The sequence below is a fragment of the Phocoena sinus genome, chromosome 7, assembly GCF_008692025.1.
Source record: "Phocoena sinus isolate mPhoSin1 chromosome 7, mPhoSin1.pri, whole genome shotgun sequence".
Lineage (NCBI taxonomy): Eukaryota > Metazoa > Chordata > Mammalia > Artiodactyla > Phocoenidae > Phocoena > Phocoena sinus.
In genome coordinates, this window is record NC_045769.1 from 71,132,216 (window position 1) to 71,151,512 (window position 19,297).

The 19,297-nt window shown below is 34.0% G+C and overlaps 1 protein-coding gene across 14 annotated transcripts in view; it reads right to left on the bottom strand.

The window, feature by feature from the left end:
* The window catches only part of SLC4A10 (solute carrier family 4 member 10), a 329,883-nt gene that overhangs the window by 293,282 nt on the left and 17,304 nt on the right, over positions 1-19,297 (bottom strand). The gene's annotated exons all lie outside the window — the stretch shown is intronic.

A 19,297-nucleotide genomic window follows, 5' to 3' on the forward strand; every position in this document is an offset into this window, starting at 1 on the left:
TTTCAAACTTTAATTGTAGTATATTCATTTAAATGAAATAAATGGCAAGATATTAAATAGAATTTTTTGGTGCTGCCACTTCTTCTTAGACAATTTCTCAAAATTTCAAATTCTCAGACAAAAAAGTGTCCACTAAGAAAACCATATGTATATATAAAACCAAATGAATATGAAAAGCAGGTTAGCTAAGGCACCTAACTTTGCCCATAAAAGCAAGTATGGTACTATATAATTTTCTGATGTCATATTAACTCACTCCTCTAAAAAGTAGAAAGAGCAAAGGGGAAAAAAATCCCTACTAAATTTAGATAATAAGATGTCCATGTTTCCCATTTATATTTTTATTCTCTTTTTAAATCCTTAATGTTCTACATAGTTCATTGTTAAAAGAGCAATATTGTTGGAAAAGGCTGTATTCAAAGATGACCTGCATATCTAAGTAATTTAATTTGGCCTAGCAATGGATATACTACCTTCTAAATGTACTAGAGAGAGTTTGTTTACACAAAGCCACTGTAATGGAATCTATAATAGCTCCTGTGTGGGTCATTATCTCTGATTACAATTCTAAAAATGTTTTCCTATTGGTTCATTCATTAGATATCAAATATCCAATTTATCAACATTCTACAATTTACCAAGGTTTAAACACAAATGCTGTTCTGATTATTTGCTAGCCCAGGTAATTTTTAAGTATTATTTCAATAACGCTGCACAAAAGTTTCAACTATTCTGTTCATTGCTTCATATCAACTTTTGTAACGTGGTCATTGCAATAGACTGAACGTTTGTGTTCCCTCAAAATTCATATGTTAAAACCTAATCTTCAATGGCAGGGTATTTGGATGTGGCCTTTTTGGAGGCTATTAGGTCATGAAGGCAAAACACTCATGAATGGGATTCAGTGCTTTTGTAAACGATACTCTAGAGAGCTCTTTGCCCTCCTCCCCAAGTGAGGACACAGCAAAAAGAAGCGCTCTGTGAACTGTGAAATGGGCTCTCACCAGACACTGAATGTGCCAGCGCCTTGATCCTAGACTTCCTGGCCTACAGAACTGTGAGAAATAAATTCGTGTTGTTTATAAATGCCCAGTCTATGGTACTTTTGTTATAGCAGCCCAAATGGATTAAGACAGTCATAGATGCAGCCAGAACTCTGATATTTTATTAAGAAAATAGTATTACATATAAGATCAAAAAGGAAGAGTCAGAGTTAGAATCCCAGAGCTTCTTGCTTTCAGTTTCCCTAGTCCAACAATCAACAGCAACAATTAAAAATATTTCCTAATTGAAGCCTAACATTTCACTAGTGCAATAAAGCAAATCTAACTGCAAAATGCTCCCCAAGATCATGTTCCTTTGCTTCAGAGATTTTCTTGGTAGGTTGAAAAAAGTTATAAATATCTATTAACAGAAAACTCATTCAGTTGTGAAATACACAACTCCACATTTCTACATAAATATCAAGGTCTCTTACTAAACCAACAGCTATCAAGAAAATTCGTATTATAGAATAGAAATAATTTGAAAAATAATTTTAAATAGAAATAATTTGTTTTATCAACATCTCTGGAAACAACCTGAAACAAAAATAATGTACAGATAAAACAAATTTTTATTACTGCCCCAACTTTGTAATACCTTGCAACAGAGATAACGCAATCATATATTCAAAGAGAGTTTTCTGTTTCTCCTTCTATATCACCACCCTCACCCCATAGTTCCCTGGTCTCCATCTTCTTTAACTAAATAGTTTTATAATTTACATTTTCCTCCACTTTATGTCTTCTTTCTCCATTTCCTAAGGATTAAGTCTAGATTCAAATATGTTAAAAGGAAGTACTAGATAATATTACATTCTAATGGGATGCAATAATTACAATATCATATCAAAACTTAACATACAGTCTCTAAAAGGTAAATGAAGGACTCAAAGGACAAAAATGGTGGGAAATAGTGACCTAAAATAATTGTGTAGAGAAAATGGAACTCTAACACCAAGTCACCAAAGAAAAAGATGAGTGACTATAAGCACAAAATAAGCAAAGATAAACTTCTCATTCTTCACTTCAGTTTTCTGGGGGTTCTTTTGTGGAGGGGGGAATACTCCTATTTCTCTTAAATTGGTTTACTATGTGGGTGTTTTCCTCTGGAAAACTTAGCTCCAGTATTGTAAAACATTTTTTTAGTACCTTCAGAAATGAAATGAGATATAAATAAACTGACTTATAGAGAGATTTCTAAAAGGCAAATGAGGTACTGTGAGCAGTAGCATGATATTGTAGTCCTCATCTAATTTGCAACAGCAAATTATCAGATTAGCTACAGGAACCCCAACAAGGCCAGGTAGCTGAGCAGAGGAAGAAACACACTCTACCAAAACTACCAGGTTCCCACCTATCTTTCCTCTTGATTGGAAGTTAAAGAGAAATGTGTTGTCAACCTAAAAATAACAATCATCCTCACAACAAGTTACTTTTTCATAAATATCCACTTCAAGACACAATAGACACTTTCAAGAAGTTTTATTTAGAACATAAACAGGTAACAGTAGTTTGTCAGTTTAGGGACCAATAAGTAACTGTTACTGAGCATATATTCAACTGGTTCAGTTCCTGGGTAGAGACACCAGAATATAGAACAAATAATCCTAAAACTTATATGGAACCACAAAAGACCAAGAATTGCCAAAGCAGTCCTGAGGAAAAAGAACAAAGCTGGAGGCATAACCCTCCCAGACTTCAGACAATACTACAAAGCTACAGTAATCAAAAGAGCATGGTATTAGCATAAAAAGAGACATAAGGATCAATGGAACAGAATAGACAGCCCAGAAAAACCCACACAACTATGGTCCATTAATCTTCAACAAAGGAGGCAAGAATATACAGTGGAGAAAAGACAGTCTCTTCAGCAGGTAGTGTTAGAAAAGTTGGACAGCTACATAAAATCAATAAATTAGAACACTCCCTCACACCTTCATACCATATACAAAAATAAACTCAAAATGGTTTAAAGACCTAAATATAAGACATGCCACCATAAAACTCCTAGAAGATAACATAGGCAAACCACTCTCTGAAATAAATCATAGCAATATTCCCTTAGACCAGTCTCCCAAGGCAATAGAAATAAAGCAAAAATAAACAAATGGGGAATTATCAAACTTAAAACTTTTGCACAGCGAAGGAAACCATAAACAAAATGAAAAGACAATCTATGGGCTGGGAGAAAATATTTGCAAATGATGCAACTGACAAGGGGCTAATTTCCAAACTATACAAACAGCTCATATAACTCAATATAAAAAACCAAACAACCCAATTAAAAAATGGGCAAACCCTCCACTGATGGTGGGAATGTAAGCTGCTGCAGTCACTATGGGAAACATACAGAGGTTCCTTAAGAAATTTAAAATATAGCTACCATATGATCCTGCAATCCCACTCCTGGGCATATATCCAGAGAAAACTATAATTCAAAAAGATACATGCACCCCAATGTGCAATGCATAACTATTTACAATAGCCAAGACATAGAAGCAACCTAAATGACCATTGACAGATAAATGGATAAAGAAGATGTGGTACATGTGTATAATGGAATACTACTCAGGCATAAAAAGAATGAAATAATGCCATTTGCAACAACATGGATGGACCTAGAGATTATCATACTAAGTGAAGTCAGAAAGAGAAAGACAAATACCGTATGACATCAATTATATGTGGAATCTAAAACAATGATACAAATGAACTTACTTACAAAACAGAAACAGACTCACAGACATAGAAAAAAAATTTAAGGTTACCAAAGGGGAAATGTAGGGGGGAGGGATAAATTAGGAGTTTGGGATTAACATATACACAGTATTATATATAAAATAGATAATCAACAAGGACCTACTATATAGCACAGGGAGCTCAATATTCTGTAATAACCTATATGAGAAAAGAATCTGAAAAAGAATAGATATATGTATATGTATAACTGAATCACTTTGCTGTACACCTGAAACTAACACAACATTGTAAATCAACTATACTCCAATAAAATTTTTTTTTAAAGATGTGGTATATATACACAATGGAATATTACTCAGCCATAAAAATGAATGAAATAATACCATTTGCAACAACATGGATGGACCTAGAGAATATCATACAAGTGAAGTCAGACAGGGAAAGACAAGTATTATATAATATTACTTATATATGGAATCTAAAAAATAGTACAAAACAGAAACAGTCTCACAGACAGAAAACAAACTTATGGTTACCAAAGGGGAAAGGCGTGGGGGGGGGGGAGATAAATTAGAAATATGGGATTAACAGATACACACTACTCTATATAAAATAGATAAACAACAAGGATTTACTATATAGCAAGGGAACTATATTCACTATCATGTAATAACCTATAATGGAAAAGAATCTGAAAATAATATATATATAACTGAATCACTTTGCTGTATATCTGAAACTAACACACTATTGTAAATCAACTATACTTCAATTAAAAAAAAAAAAGAAACCAGAATATGGGTGTACTAAGGCCTAGAGCTAAATTTTTTTAATGCATTATGGCTTTGAAAGGTCCCACTGTGGCCAAGGCTGAAATGTACTGGTTTCAATATTAACTGTACAGATCTTCACCTGAGTAACAAATCATATGGAAATCTGATTAACCATGGGTCAAGATATCTGAGGGGCACAATGCAGGGAAACAACAAGGAAATTTGGAACAAGTGTAAAATAGTTGGTTTTTATTACTACTGTTATTGTTGTATTATGTTTTTAATACAGGCTAACTATTTCGATAGGATACAATAATTTCTAGTCACAGGGATTATTGGCAGATAATTTTTTTTTAAATTGCATCTCCTTTTAACTACAAACTAATTATAATAAATTATAATTTTAAAGAGGCTAGAGGGCCATTATTTGCCTCCTCAAAACAATGAATAAAGAGGTTTGGTTATTTCAGATACGGTTTTAAAAATGAACGCATCAGCAACGTTTTCTACTATAGAAAAAACAGTCTCTAAAACAATTGACGTAACCTACCAAGAGATAAGGAAAGAGCCTAGATGATCTCTCAGGGTCTCTTTAGCACTTGTCTATGATATCAAGAATGTACACACCACTTATCACACCATATTAGGTCATAGCACTGGGAAGAAATTAAAGACTCCATAGAGTCAAGATATTATTCACTTTAAAAATCATTATTAACAAGTAAAATATCTCCATAAAGTCTTCTTAAGACTACTATTTTTACTTTTTAAAAGTAACCGATATGAAGTCTTGGGTTTAGCTTAAGAATATTACAAGTTGAAATGAAATTCTGTTGCCTGAAGTAAAGTATCCTAATGTACTAAAATATGCATTTATAGTGAAAACACATAATTTGTTGCTGAAAGCTTATGTTTCAACACTTCTACTACCTACGCAATTTTGGACAAATCATTTTAACTATGCAGTTTGAATAATTCAATCTGCAAAATGGGAGTGAAACCAGGAAATAGAAAGCCTAAAAATATTATTGAATTCTTCAGAGATCCATAAACAAACAATGCTAAGAGGCAAAGCAGTACATTTCAGAGGCATTCTAAGAATATCTCTAAGAAATTTTCATAAAGCATTTACAAACAGAAGCTAAGTATCCAGACTGTCTTGAAGACTTCTACTCTGAATATAATCAGAAGAAAGACTTCCACCCATTCTGTTTCACCTATATTGTCATTAAACATTATTCTTGTTTGACTTTCTATGATTACACTAGTAGACAAACAAACTAAAGTATCCTACTGAGCAGCAGTGAGAAAAGAAAACTATACAATATAAATTAAAAACTGTTAAGACTACAATTTTAAATTGACAACATGTGATCTGGGGTATTCCTGAAATCTTATTCATATAATCAGAGCTTATATCTAAATTTAGTAGACATAGGTACTGAAGTATTTAATGAATATACAATGTAATGTTGTCCTTTATTTTCATCTAAGTGGATTGTACACTGATTTTGAGAAAATATGGTAAAAGTCCTGGACAACAATAATGCTCTCACATACTTCTACTGCTTCTTACTGAAAATTTGTTAATACAGAATTACATTTTTCCATTTTGTATACTCATGTCTTAGCAGATTGAACTTGCCACATAATAAAAGGCTCAGAACAAAGTCAGGAGAGGTAAAGATAGCATTAAATAATTTGGTTGCATCAAAATGCTAGAATGCCATGCAATTCCATGTTCTTTAGAGTTTTATTGAGACATAATTCACATACAGTACAATCCACACACTTAAGGTGTACAATCCAATAGTCTTTAGTATGTTCACAGAGTTGGGCAATGAACATCACAATTGATTTCAAAACCCTTTCATCACCTCAAAAAGAAACGCTGTGCCCATTATCAGTCACTTTTCTTCCCCTGCCAACCCTCTTCCCCTCACCAACCCTACCCCTCACCAAAACACTACCATGTTTTATTCTAAATGTTTTTATTCATCTGGATTTTTCTTTAAATTGATTTTTTTTTTTTTGCTTCTGGGCCAAGGTATCTAAAAGGTAATAGATTCAGTCTAAGCAACCAAACGATACTAATGCAAAAGTTTAATTGATTCACAAAGTAGAACTTCTCAAGTCATAGAAGTTATTGTTTGTTTATTAGCATTATTTACAACCAGAGACACAAATTTATATAACACTGCGGTAAGCAGAATTCTAAGATGGCCCTCATAATCCACACCCCCTGGTATTTACATCTTTGTGTAATCCCCTACCCTTGAGTGTTGGCAGGACCTATAATTGCTTCTAACCCTAAGAATATGGCAAAAATGAAGGTATGTAACTCCCAGAATTGTGTTACGTTATGTGGCAAAGGTGAAGGGATTTTGTACGTATAATTAAGGTCCCTAATTAATAGTAAGTTAATCAAAAAGGAGGTTTTTCTGGGAAGGCCTGACCTAATCAAATGAAGCCTCTAAGAGGATCTAGAGATGACAGTCTTTTTTTTTTTTTAATAAATGTATTTATTTATTTTTGGCTGCGTTGGGTCTTCATTGCTGTGAGCGGGCTTTCTCTAGTTGTGGCGAGTGGGGGCTACTCTTCTTTGCAGTGCGTAGGCTTCTCATTGCAGTGGCTTATTGCTCTCAGGCTTCAGTAGTTGTGGCTCACAGGCTCTAGAGCACAGGCTCAGTAGTTGTGGCACATGGGCTTAGTTGCTCCGCAGCATGTGGGATCTTCCCGGGCCAGGGCTCGAACCCATGTCCCCTGCATTGTAGGTGGATTCTTAACCACTGTGCCACCAGGGAAGTCCCAAGATGACAGTCTTGATGTAGTAACATTACAAAGATGCCCAGCAGCTACTCAAGTGTCAACTGAAGACAACTGCTTACATGTATGTGTATGAGTACAAAATCCAAAAGTAGATAAATAAATAAATGGTTGAATTTCTAAATAATCATCCTTATGTATTATAGTGTTAATCATTCTTCAGAGTCAAAGTGAAGACACTATCGAGCACAGAAGCTTCATTCGGAACCTAATAGTGACCCTTCCAATATAGAACATTTATTGACAAATTGCCTATGATTTATGTATGATGAAGAATATAAAGTGAACAAGATGGGTTCCCATCCTTCAGCAGCTTAGCATTTATTGGCAGAGTCAGAAATATACAGATAACTATATATAGTACATGGCATATAAGCTACAAGGAACATAAAAACAAAATACATCATAGTGTAAATGAGGTAGGTATAAATAATGAGTAAAGAAACAGAACCACACAAATTGACCAAAGGTCATGGAGCAAATGTCTAATGTCACTATGTAAAGGAAGGGGCTCACATTCATCACCTACTGTGTGCCAGCTACCCCACTAGATCCTTCACAAATAATGCCATATTTAAGTCTCACAATCTTGTAAGGTGGAGTTATTGTATCTATATTGCATAAATAAGAATATTTCTAATCAGAGAGATTAAATAACTAGACCAAAGGGGAGAAGGGAGTGTCAGGATTTACACTTAGGTCTCTAAGGTTCCCTAACATAATGCTTCCTTATACTAAAACACCGTAAGAGAGTAGTATAATTGTTATTATTATTTCCACTTTATAGCTATAGAAGCTACCATTCAGAGGTTGACTTGTCACTCAATTAGAGAAGAAGGACTAGATCTTGGCCTTCTGATGCCTGGCCTCCTACCTTTTTCACAATAATCTTTTCCACAATACTTCAGAGAGAAACCAAGGGCAGAAAAGGAAAATTAAATGTGCAGCTCCGATTGTAGCTGTCCTCTAACAGCGATGAAGCCCTATTTTCTACAATCAAGCATCTAGTTACTTCCATCAGTCACTAAATGCTCTCTATTCACAGTCTATGCTGTCCTTTCTTTTTTTTATAATCCTGAAAAAGTAGATTCACAGATACAGTGTCAACTAAAGGATCTACTGGCATATTCCTTTGCCTTTGTTATTCTTTATTCTGCAAAGATGACACACAAACCTGACTGCCATAGTTCCTCCACTCTCCTTATCCTTTCATATGCTGTTGCTAATTCCTGTACTATCCACAGCTGTCTTTAAACACTTCTTCTTCCTATTTGCTACACATTTCCCTCTAACTCCTCCTTCAAACCTCCTAAACCATTATCTTCTCCTTTTTCCCTATAGAGATTTAGATTGCTCTGTTATACTGCCTAGTTCTAGAAGTCCTCCTCAGATCTCTAGAAATTATATTATCTGTAATATAGGATTGAAATTTTTTTAACTGAATATTTTTTCTAAACAAAAAGGAGAAAGAAAAAGAAAGCAAAAGAGGCAAATGTTTTGATATTAAAAGCTAAATGGGTTTTAGGTTTCAAATTGAAATGATGATTTTTTTGATGCCTAAGTATCTACCAACTAAGATTTTATCAAATTATAATCATTTGCTAATCTTTTCTTTGTATGCCCTACTTGGTTCCCTACTTATTGGCCTCCATTGTAAGTACATAATGTACAGAAGTACTATGAGCAAGGCAACTGAAGCAATACTGAAACCCCTTCCTACCCAAAATACTGCTCACTAGCTTGCCTCTGCCGTATATAATCATGCGTAGAATCACTTCTGCTAATGAAAATAAGTGTTGCACTCAACACAAAATCCCACTGAAATCTAAATATATGTTAACCATGTGACCCAGGAGAGGGAACAAAGGAGCACAATGCTTGGCATTAAATGATGAAGTTATATTTAAAGATACTTTCCTTCTAAAAGCTAATGAATAGGATTCTCTCAAACATCAACTAAGGAAATATTTCCTTCACTCTTACTTATTGTTCCTATACCTACAAAAATTATAAAGTAAATAATAAGTTTTTTAATTTAAAAACTTAAATACACAACTAAATACATCTTTTCATAGCACTTTATCATAACTGACATTTACAATGTACATGATTTCAGTCAAATGGAAGATGTAAAATCAAATTTTACACATTAGACAAGAATTAACCATTTAAATCTACTTACTAGACATAATCTAATTACTGTAATGTTATTCCCTGACACAACATTATTTCATCTTTTAAAAGTTTCAGAGCAAAAGAGATTTCAAATCTAACCCAAACTTTTGAACATGTGTTATAAATTTTATTTCTATCAAAACAGCATGGCCATCTACATACTCACTAATGCTTTACCTTAAAAGTTAATTATTTATCAGAAATATAGATTCCTGTAAAGCTTTAAATTTACATGTAGTCATCTACTCAGACATTCTGAGTAAGAATAGATCTCAAGTAGGACTGGCAAACAAGCAGCAAAAAACAGTCATGGGTACTTGTTTTTAATTTTCAATATAGAATAAAATTGTAATTCTATGTCCATACTTTCCTGCAAAGAGCGACCTACAGATATATTTTCAATTTCAATGTATACAGGCCTTACAGAGGGACTTGCACTTCTGGTAATAGTAGACTAGGTAATTCAAACCAACCCTCCCACTGATAACTGTAAAATCCTTTAAACAAACTTTAAAAAAATCCTTTTCAGCAAGGAACTAAAACTATAAAAAGGAGCGTTGCATTTTTATGAAAGAATCAACTAGAAAGAACTAAATATAGAACTAAAGCCTATCATAAATGAAACTAAGACCTCAATGACTGAGAGATAGGTCAGAAGAAAATATCTAGAAAAAAAAGAAGAAAGAGGCAAGAGATGGTCTAACTTAAATTGAACTGAAATTCCAGGAGGACAGGAGATAAAAATAAGAGAGGCAATATTCAAAAATATAGCTGCTAAGAATTTCCCAAAGCTAATGAAAAGCATCAAGTCACAGATTTAAGAAGCCCAGTTGACTTTGAATAAGAAAAAAAGAGCAAACAGCTAAGAACTGTAAATTCTTAGTTGCAGAGATGGTAAAGGAATCTGTAAACATATGCTGAAAACTGAAAAACAATAGAAAAGATCAACAATACTAACAGCTGGCTTTTTGAAAAGATAAACAAATTGACAAAACTTTAGCTAGACTAAGAAAAAAAGAGAAGACTCAAAAAAAATCAGAAATAACACAACAGACATTACAACTGATACTACATAAATACATAGGATCATAAGACACTACTATAAATAATTATATGTCAACAAATCAGATAACCTAAAAGAAATGTAAACATATGTTGAGGACAGTGACCATCTCCTAAACTAACAAGTCAGTTAACATCTAAAAGCCACATATTGCTTGCAGGGAAAGAAAAAATATAATTATGGCATGAGCTCACCATAAATAGAAAAAAAAAAAGGAATGTTATTAACAAGTAAAATACTCTGTCACTTACTGTCATTGCCCAGAGGATTGCATCTTGGTCCCATGTCTATTATAATTTCCTATTTTAGTTTTTTAAGCTTGCTCTTTAATTTCATGGAAAAATCTTATTTGCTTCCCATGGTAATAATCTCCTAATAACAGAAAGCGCTTTAATAAATTTATCAAATCTACCATAAATGCCTATCTTCATATTGTCAACTGAGGAAAAAAATAAAACACACAACATGAGAGCTATGAGTTCAGTTTTATTTGGGGCTTACTGAGGACTATAGCCTGGGAGACAGCCTTTCATTTAGGCTGTTTCTCTGAGGAACTGCTCCAAAGAGGCAGTGGGGGAGGTCAGTGCATATATGATTTTGGTGAAGGGAATACGTGCAGTCAAGCACACATCTCAGTAGAAGGTTGCTGCTAGTCATGAGGAGCAGATGTCTCCATTACTGAGTTTTTCTAGTTATGAGAAGACATAAGAAATTGGGTTCATAAAATTTTCTCCCGAAAATATCTAACAATCTAAATGCCTGTTCTGCCAGCTTTGCCCAGAGCACAGAGTGCCTCATCCCTGATCTCCACCCTAAACTCCTTTCAGGGCGTGTTAAAGGTCAGCTCCTGCAGTGGCTAATGACCTAATCCTTGTAGAGCTGGATGGTGAGTGACATTCTTTAGTTGGCAATATCTTATTTAACAAAAAGTGGTTGTTATAATTTCTTGATAAAACATGTTCCCAGCCAATTATGAACATGTGCCCCATTGTAAAAAAAAAATAATAGCCTATAAAATTTTTGTTTTTATTGATTCATTGTAAGTATCCATAGTGATCTAAATAGATCAAATATAAGCAATATATTATAAATAACTTTACTCAACTAATAGCTTAACTCTCAAAAAAATCTGGATCAACAGACTATAAAACATTTTATTTTTATAAATTTTGTATGGTATAGCAGAAAAGGAAGGAATTAACATTTGTGGATCTATTTTTATGTGCCAGTCTTAATGCCAGATGTTTCTAATACATTATCTCATTAATACCTACAAAACCCATGCAAAATAGTTGTTATTAGATCTCTATTTTTCAGATAGATATACTGAGGTTCAGAGTAAGCTAAAACAGAGTCCTTTATCTTCCCACCCAGTGACCATATAGATTAATTAATAACAAAAAATATTCAGAGGGTAACATCATTAACTCTATATGCTGCAAATTTATTGTTGTTTTTATTATTATAGCTTGCAACACTTATTAGATAACATTTAATAATGATAGATTTACTGTTTGAAGTAGAAAGAGAGATCATCAAATACTTCTTGAATATCATGTGAAATGTTATATCTTAGAATCCAGAATATTATAAGTCTTTGTAAATTTGATCACACTATATGTATTTTTCATGTTCAGGTTACCAATTTTTAAGCCCATACCATTCTCAATTTTTATTTTAAATGAGTTTTGGTTTTCATCATATGAAATAGACACCCATATTAACTAAGAATACGTATGCATTTCACAATATATTTATAAAGCAAATTATATTTTTAAAAAATTCTTACAAAAGAATGTTTTAATTCTGAGGTCTAAGTTCTATTGGCTTGAATATTAGCATCAAGTTAGGAATTTTTGAATGACAGGTGACTCGTGCACCAAACAGTATTTTAAAGTCACCACTTTTATGTAAAAATATGTTATTTAATTTTAGGTGTTATACTCTTATTTTATACTTATTATTAGAATGCAGTTTCAAAGATAAGACATTTTCAAAAAATTCTTAATAAGTAATTGTTAGGTAGCGGTCAGTTTTGTTTTAACATATTCTATACACCTTCACTTATTTAAAAACAACATTTTGCAATTGATAGGCAAAATTGTTTCCTATATTTCTTGTTTGTGAATATTTTAAATTTTTTTTTTTTTTTTTTTTGCATTACGCGGGCTTCTCACTGCTGTGGCCTTACCCATTGCAGAGCACAGGCTCCGGACGCGCAGGCTCAGCGGCCGTGGCTCACGGGCCTAGACGCTCCGCGGCATGTGGGATCTTCCCGGACCAGGGCACGAAACCGTGTCCCCTGCATCGCCAGGCGGACTCTCAACCACCGCGCCACCAGGGAAACCCAATATTTTAATTTACCCACCTTTATATATAGTGGACAAGTCTTTCACTATTTAATACTCTGCCACTAAAATATAATTAGACAGTAATAAGTTGAAACAACTTTATAAAGAGGCATCAAAATACAAAAGAACCATGAGAAATGAAATGTCCTATATCACTTTAAGTCCTAGGTATTTTCAAAGCAAAAGATAAATATGTTGGAAAAATAAGTATATTTGTTTATATTATTATTTTTGAGGTTTTTTTAATCCATGCCATGTATATGTCTTTTCCCTTTAATTCAACATGATCCCTCAAAAGAACAATAAAAAATAGTTATTAGGTGCCAAACTGAAAATTCCCAATAGCCAAAGCTGGAACAATTTGCACAAAAAAATAAATAACATAGTATTGGATTATAATCCAATGAATAAAATAACTATGCGTGAGTCCATATTGATATAAATAAATGATTGGATAAGTAGATAAATGGGAGAGAAGGATAAATCTTTCTTACAGAAGAATTTCAAGTAATGTATGTAAATACTTACTCCCTTCCAGAGGGTAGAACTTCCTCTCTCCTTGAATGTGGACTGGACTTAATGACTTGCTTCCAAAGAATAGAGTATGGAAAGAATAAGGCAGTAACTTTACAATGAAGAAAACCTGGCAGATATTACTTTAATCAAGTGATCAAGGTTAACATCAACAGTGATAACTCAAGTTGATATCATGTACCACCTGTATGATGTAATGAGAAAAGCACTTCACTTCTGTGGTAACGTTCCCAAAACCACATAACCCCAGTCTAATTACAAGAAAAACATCAGACAAAGCAAACTGAAGGGCATTCTAGAAAATACGTGTTTAATTTTCTTCAAAACTATCAAGGTCATGAAAAATGAGGAAAGAGAGAAACTATCACAGACAGAAGAGACTAAGGAGACATGAATAGTAAATGCAATGTGGTATCCTGGATGAGATCCCAGAACAGAAAAAGAGCATAAGTGGATAAAATGGTGAAACTTGAATAGAGTTTGAAGTATAGTTGAAATGAATATGCCGATGTTAATTTATTAGTTTTGACAAATGTACCACTTATGATGTTAATATTAGAGGAAACTGGGTAAAGGGTATATGGGGACTCCGCATCTCTGCATCTTTCCTATAAATCTCAATTTATTCCAAAATAAAATGGCTACTTTTTAAAATTCATTAGGTTTTGAATCACTACCAAAAAAGTCTACTTAAGTTAAACATCAAAAACTAATTTTAAATAATATATATATAGGAAAATATACTTATGAACTTGAGTAAAATACAAAAAGAAAAAGTTGACACATGAAAAGATTAATCAATTTGACTACCTCACAATGAAACACTTCTATGGAAAGAATACCACAAATAAACAGGCAAAACCTGAAAAATAAAATGTATAATGTAATTAACAGACAAATATTAGACTCCATAAGAATTCTATGAAAATCTACATGAAAAAAACGGGCTTTTTTTCTTAACATCTTTATTGGAGTATAATTGCTTTACAATGGTGTGTTAGTTTCTGCTTTATAACAAAATCAATCAGCTATACGTACACATATATCCCCATATCCCCTCCCTCTTGCTTCTCCCTCCCACTCTCCCTATCCCACCCCTCTAGGTGGTCACAAGCCACCGAGCTAATCTCCCTGTGCTATGTGGCTGCTTCCCACTAGCTATCTGTTTCACATTTGGTGTATATATGTCCATGCCACTCTCTCACTTTGTCCCAGCTTACCCTCTCCCCTCCCCATGTCCTCAAGTCCATTCTCTAGTAGGTATGCGTCTTTATTCCTGTCCTGCCCCTAGATTCCTCATGACTTTTTTTTTTTGATTCCATGTATATGTGTTAGCATATGGTATTTGTTTTTCTCTTTCTGACTTACTTCACTCTGTATGACAGACTCTAGGTCCATCCACCTCACTACAAATAACTCAATTTCGTTTCTTTCTATGGCTGAGTGATATTCCATTGTATATATGTGCCACATGTTGTGTATCCATTCATCTGTCGATGGACACTTAGGTTGCTTCCATGTCCTGGCTATTGTAAATAAAGCTGCAATGAACATTGTGGTACATGACTCTTTTTGAATTATGGTTTTCTCACGGTATATGCCCAGTAATGGGATTTCTGGGTCGTATGGTAGTTCTATTTCTAGTTTTTTAAGGAATCTCCATACCATTCTCCATAGTGGCTATATCAATTTACATTCCCACCAACAGTGCAAGAGGGTTCCCTTTTCTCCACACCCTCTCCAGCATTTATTGTTTGTAGATTATTTGATGATGGACATTCTGATTGGTGTGAGGTGATACCTTATTGTAGTTTTTTTGCTTTTTTTTCGGTACGCGGGCCTCTCACTGTTGTGGCCTCTCCCGTTGCGGAGCACAGGCTCCGGACGCTGCAGGCTCAGCGGCCATGGCTCACGGGCCTAGCCGCTCTGCGGCATGTGGGATCTTCCCAGACTGGGACACGAACCTGTGTCCCCTGCATCGGCAGGAGGATTCTCAACCACTGCGCCACCAGGGAAGCCCCTCATTGTAGTTTTGATTTGCATTTCTCTAATGATTAGTGATGTTGAGCGTCCTTTCATGTGTTTGTTGGCAATCTGTATATCTTCTTTGGAGAAATGTCTATTTAGGTCTTCTGCCCTTTTTTGTATTGGGTTGTTTGTTTTTTTGATATTGAGCTGCTTGTAAATTTTGGAGATTAATCCTTTGTCAGTTGCTTCATTTGCATATATTTTCTCCCATTCTGAGGGTTGTCTTTTGGTCTTGTTTATGGTTTCCTTTGCTGTGCAAAAGCTTTTAAGTTTCATTAGGTCCTATTTGTTTATTTATTTATTTATTTATTGCGGTACGCAGGCCTCTCACTGTTGTGGCCTCTCCCATTGTGGAGCACAGGCTCCGGACGCACAGGCTCAGTGGCCATGGCTCACGGGCCCAGCCGCTCCGCGGCATGTGGGATCTTCCCGGACCGGGGCACGAACCTGTGTCTCCTGCATCGGCAGGCGGACTCTCAACCACTGCGCCACCAGGGAAGCCCGCCTATTTGTTTATTTTTGTTTTTATTTCCATTTCCCTAGGAGGTAGGTCAAAAAGGATCTTGCTGTGATTTATGTCAGAGAGTGTTCTGCCTATGTTTTCCTCTAAGAGTTTGACAGTCTGGCCTTACATTTAGGTCTTTAATCCATTGTGAGTTTATTTTTGTGTATGGTGTTAGGAAGTGTGCTAATTTCATTCTTTTACATGTAGCTGTCCAGTTTTCCCAACACCACTTATTGAAGGGGCTGTCTTTTCTCCACTGTATATTCTTGCCTCCTTTATCAAAGATAAGGTGACCATATGTGCGTGGGTTTACCTCTGGGCTTTCTATCCTATTCCATTGATCTATATTTCTGTTTTTGTGCCAGTACCATACTGTCTTGATTACTGGAGCTTTGTAGTATAGTCTGAAGTCAGGGAGCCCAATTCCTCCAGCTCCGTTTTTCTTTCTCAAGATTGCTTTGGCTATTCAGGGTCTGTTGTGTTTCCATATAAATTGTGAAATTTTTTGTTCTAGTTCTGTGAAAAATGCTACTGGTAGTTTGATAGGGATTGCATTGAATCTGTAGATTGCTTTGAGTAGTAGAGTCATTTTCACAATGTTGATTCTCCCATCCAAGAACATGGTATATCTCTCCATCTATTTGTATCACCTTTAATTTCTTTCATCAGTGTCTTATAGTTTTCTGCATACAGGTCTTTTGTCTCCTTAGGTAGGTTTCTTCCTAGGTATTTTATTCTTTTTGTTGCAATGGTAAATGGAAGTGTTTCCTTAATTTCACTTTCAGATTTTTCATCATTAGTGTATAGTAATGCAAGAGATTTCTGTGCATTAATTTTGTATCCTGCTGCTTTACCAAATTCATTGATTAGCTCTAGTAGTTTTCTGGTAGCATCTTTAGGATTCTCTATGTATAGTATCATGTTATCTGCAAACAGTGACAGAAGATAGTCTTTTTTTAAGAGGACAAGCAATATGAATAGGTAATTCATAGAAGAAGAAATGGACAATAAACTTGAAAATATATTCAAAGGAAATATTTTTTAAATAATCAGGTATTGTTTTTTATTCATTAGATTGGCAAAATAATTTTTTTATAATATCATGTTTGAAAGAAGGTGAGGGTTAACAAAAAAATCTCATAGGCTGGATAAAAATATTCTAAGGAAATGAAAATATTTTACTTTATCACAAATTGTTTTTCATCCATTAGCTTAGCAAAAAACAACTTTTTATACAATATCGCATTTGGGAGAAGGCATGGGTTAACAAAAAAATTTCAAAGTCTACCTAAGAATTGGATCAGCCAATTTGGAGGGTAATTTTCTCAGCATCTGTTAAAAATTTTAATGCTATCAGGCATCTCCATATCTACTCTAGCGTACATGTACTCTAGAGTACATATATAAATATTTTACTGTGGCATTGTTTATAAAGGGAAGATAAATTGAAAACAACCTGTATGCCCATAATAGGAAATGGTTACCTAGACTATGAAATATGCAACAGATAAACAATGTAGTAGGTCAATTATCTAACATGTATAGATTTCCAAAACATACTGCTTAAATTTTTAAAAAGCAGTTTACAAAACAAGAGTATGATGCCATTTTTAGAAACACTCACAATGTCATATATTATCTATGGGTACATGCCATGTCTGGAAGCATACTCACCAAACTGAAAACAGAGGTTAATTCTGTGAAGAATGGAGGGGGACAAGCATTCAGGGTGGTGATCAACTGAAACCTTAGCCTCTATATTTTTTAAAGGAAATTACATTAATTTTTGAAGCTTTAGGAATTTCTTGTTTTTAAGAACATTTTAGTCCTACTTATCAATTATTAGAGTCTCAGCAATAACAGTACTCCAATAAATATCACAATCATCCCTTCAAAGTTCTTACCAAGGAAGCACCAAGCTTAATGGAAAACTGAAATCAGCTGAGCCAAGTCCTTACCATTCAATGGTACATACCATATGTCTTCAATAAATATCTGAATGAATTAGTGAATTAGTGAGTGAGGTACTACAGAAGAAAACTGTTTTGGAAAATACACTTGCAGCTTCACCTGAGGAAATTATAAGGGAATTCTGCCATTTCACAGAGTAACAGAAAATTGACCAAGTTAAGATTTAAGCCATCTGAATTCTAGTCCTGCTTTTGCCACTAACTTATTGCATGATGGTCAAATGCCCACCTGAGATTGAATTTGATTATATTTTCTGGAAAATAATGCTACCTGCTCTACTAACCTCATAGAGATTGTGGGGAGGAGACAGAAATGAGATTATAGATACAATAATATTTTGAAAAATGCATGGATGCTATACTAGCACAAGAACTTTTGGAGAGCTTTTAAAAACCTGTCATCATGCTCTTTGATTGGGTTGGTATCATTGCTCTGCCACAAGTGCTCTTAGTGAAGAACTGGCCCGTGACACTAGACCTACCCCCTAACCCAAATTGTTTGCTCTATATGACATCTGGATGATGGAAAGAAGTTTTGTAATGTATAAAATCCAGAAATAGAAATTACCTACATTCTAATTTTAAAGAAACTGAATCTAGAAAAAGAACAAGTTTTCAAGAGAATTATTATAAATTTCAATAATGTTATACTTTCATTTTAGCTCAATCAACGTAGGTTTCCTTTTTTCTCTAATAGGAACATATTATATAACTAATCACTCCCATAGTTATGTTATGCTTAAGATATATTCCAAGAGGTTTTTTCTTAGACAAAATAATTTATACATTTACTCTAAGTTGGTTTTGAAATTAATTTCAAATTTTGGTGGATGCCTATACTAGTTGAAAAATACAAATTACTTTGTGTTAAATGCTCTAAAATATTGATCAAACACAACATCAAAAATTTACTTTACAATCATGTACATAAAAATAAGACTTGTATGTTGATTTGGACCTATCTTCTTGATTATCAATTAATATTTCAAATTCTTCATGGTTTAATCACCTCTAATTTGGACATGAAAATAAGTATGTTCCTTGACGATCGCCCTGACAGATGTTAAAATACCTGAAATTATTTTGTTCAATTGTTTGAAGAATTACAACACTATTAAACATGACAGTCATGTAAATATTGCTTACTACTTGGTTACAAGGACATTTAAGGAACCAGTTAAATCAGGGTAATTTGATTTCTCCAAATGAGAGAACAACCACAGTAGATTTTGTTAATCGTCTTCAATTAATAAGATTCTGTATAATTGTTACAGAAAAAGTGAATTTTTAAAAGTCTGTTCTAAAATTTTTGAGCATAAAAGATATGCA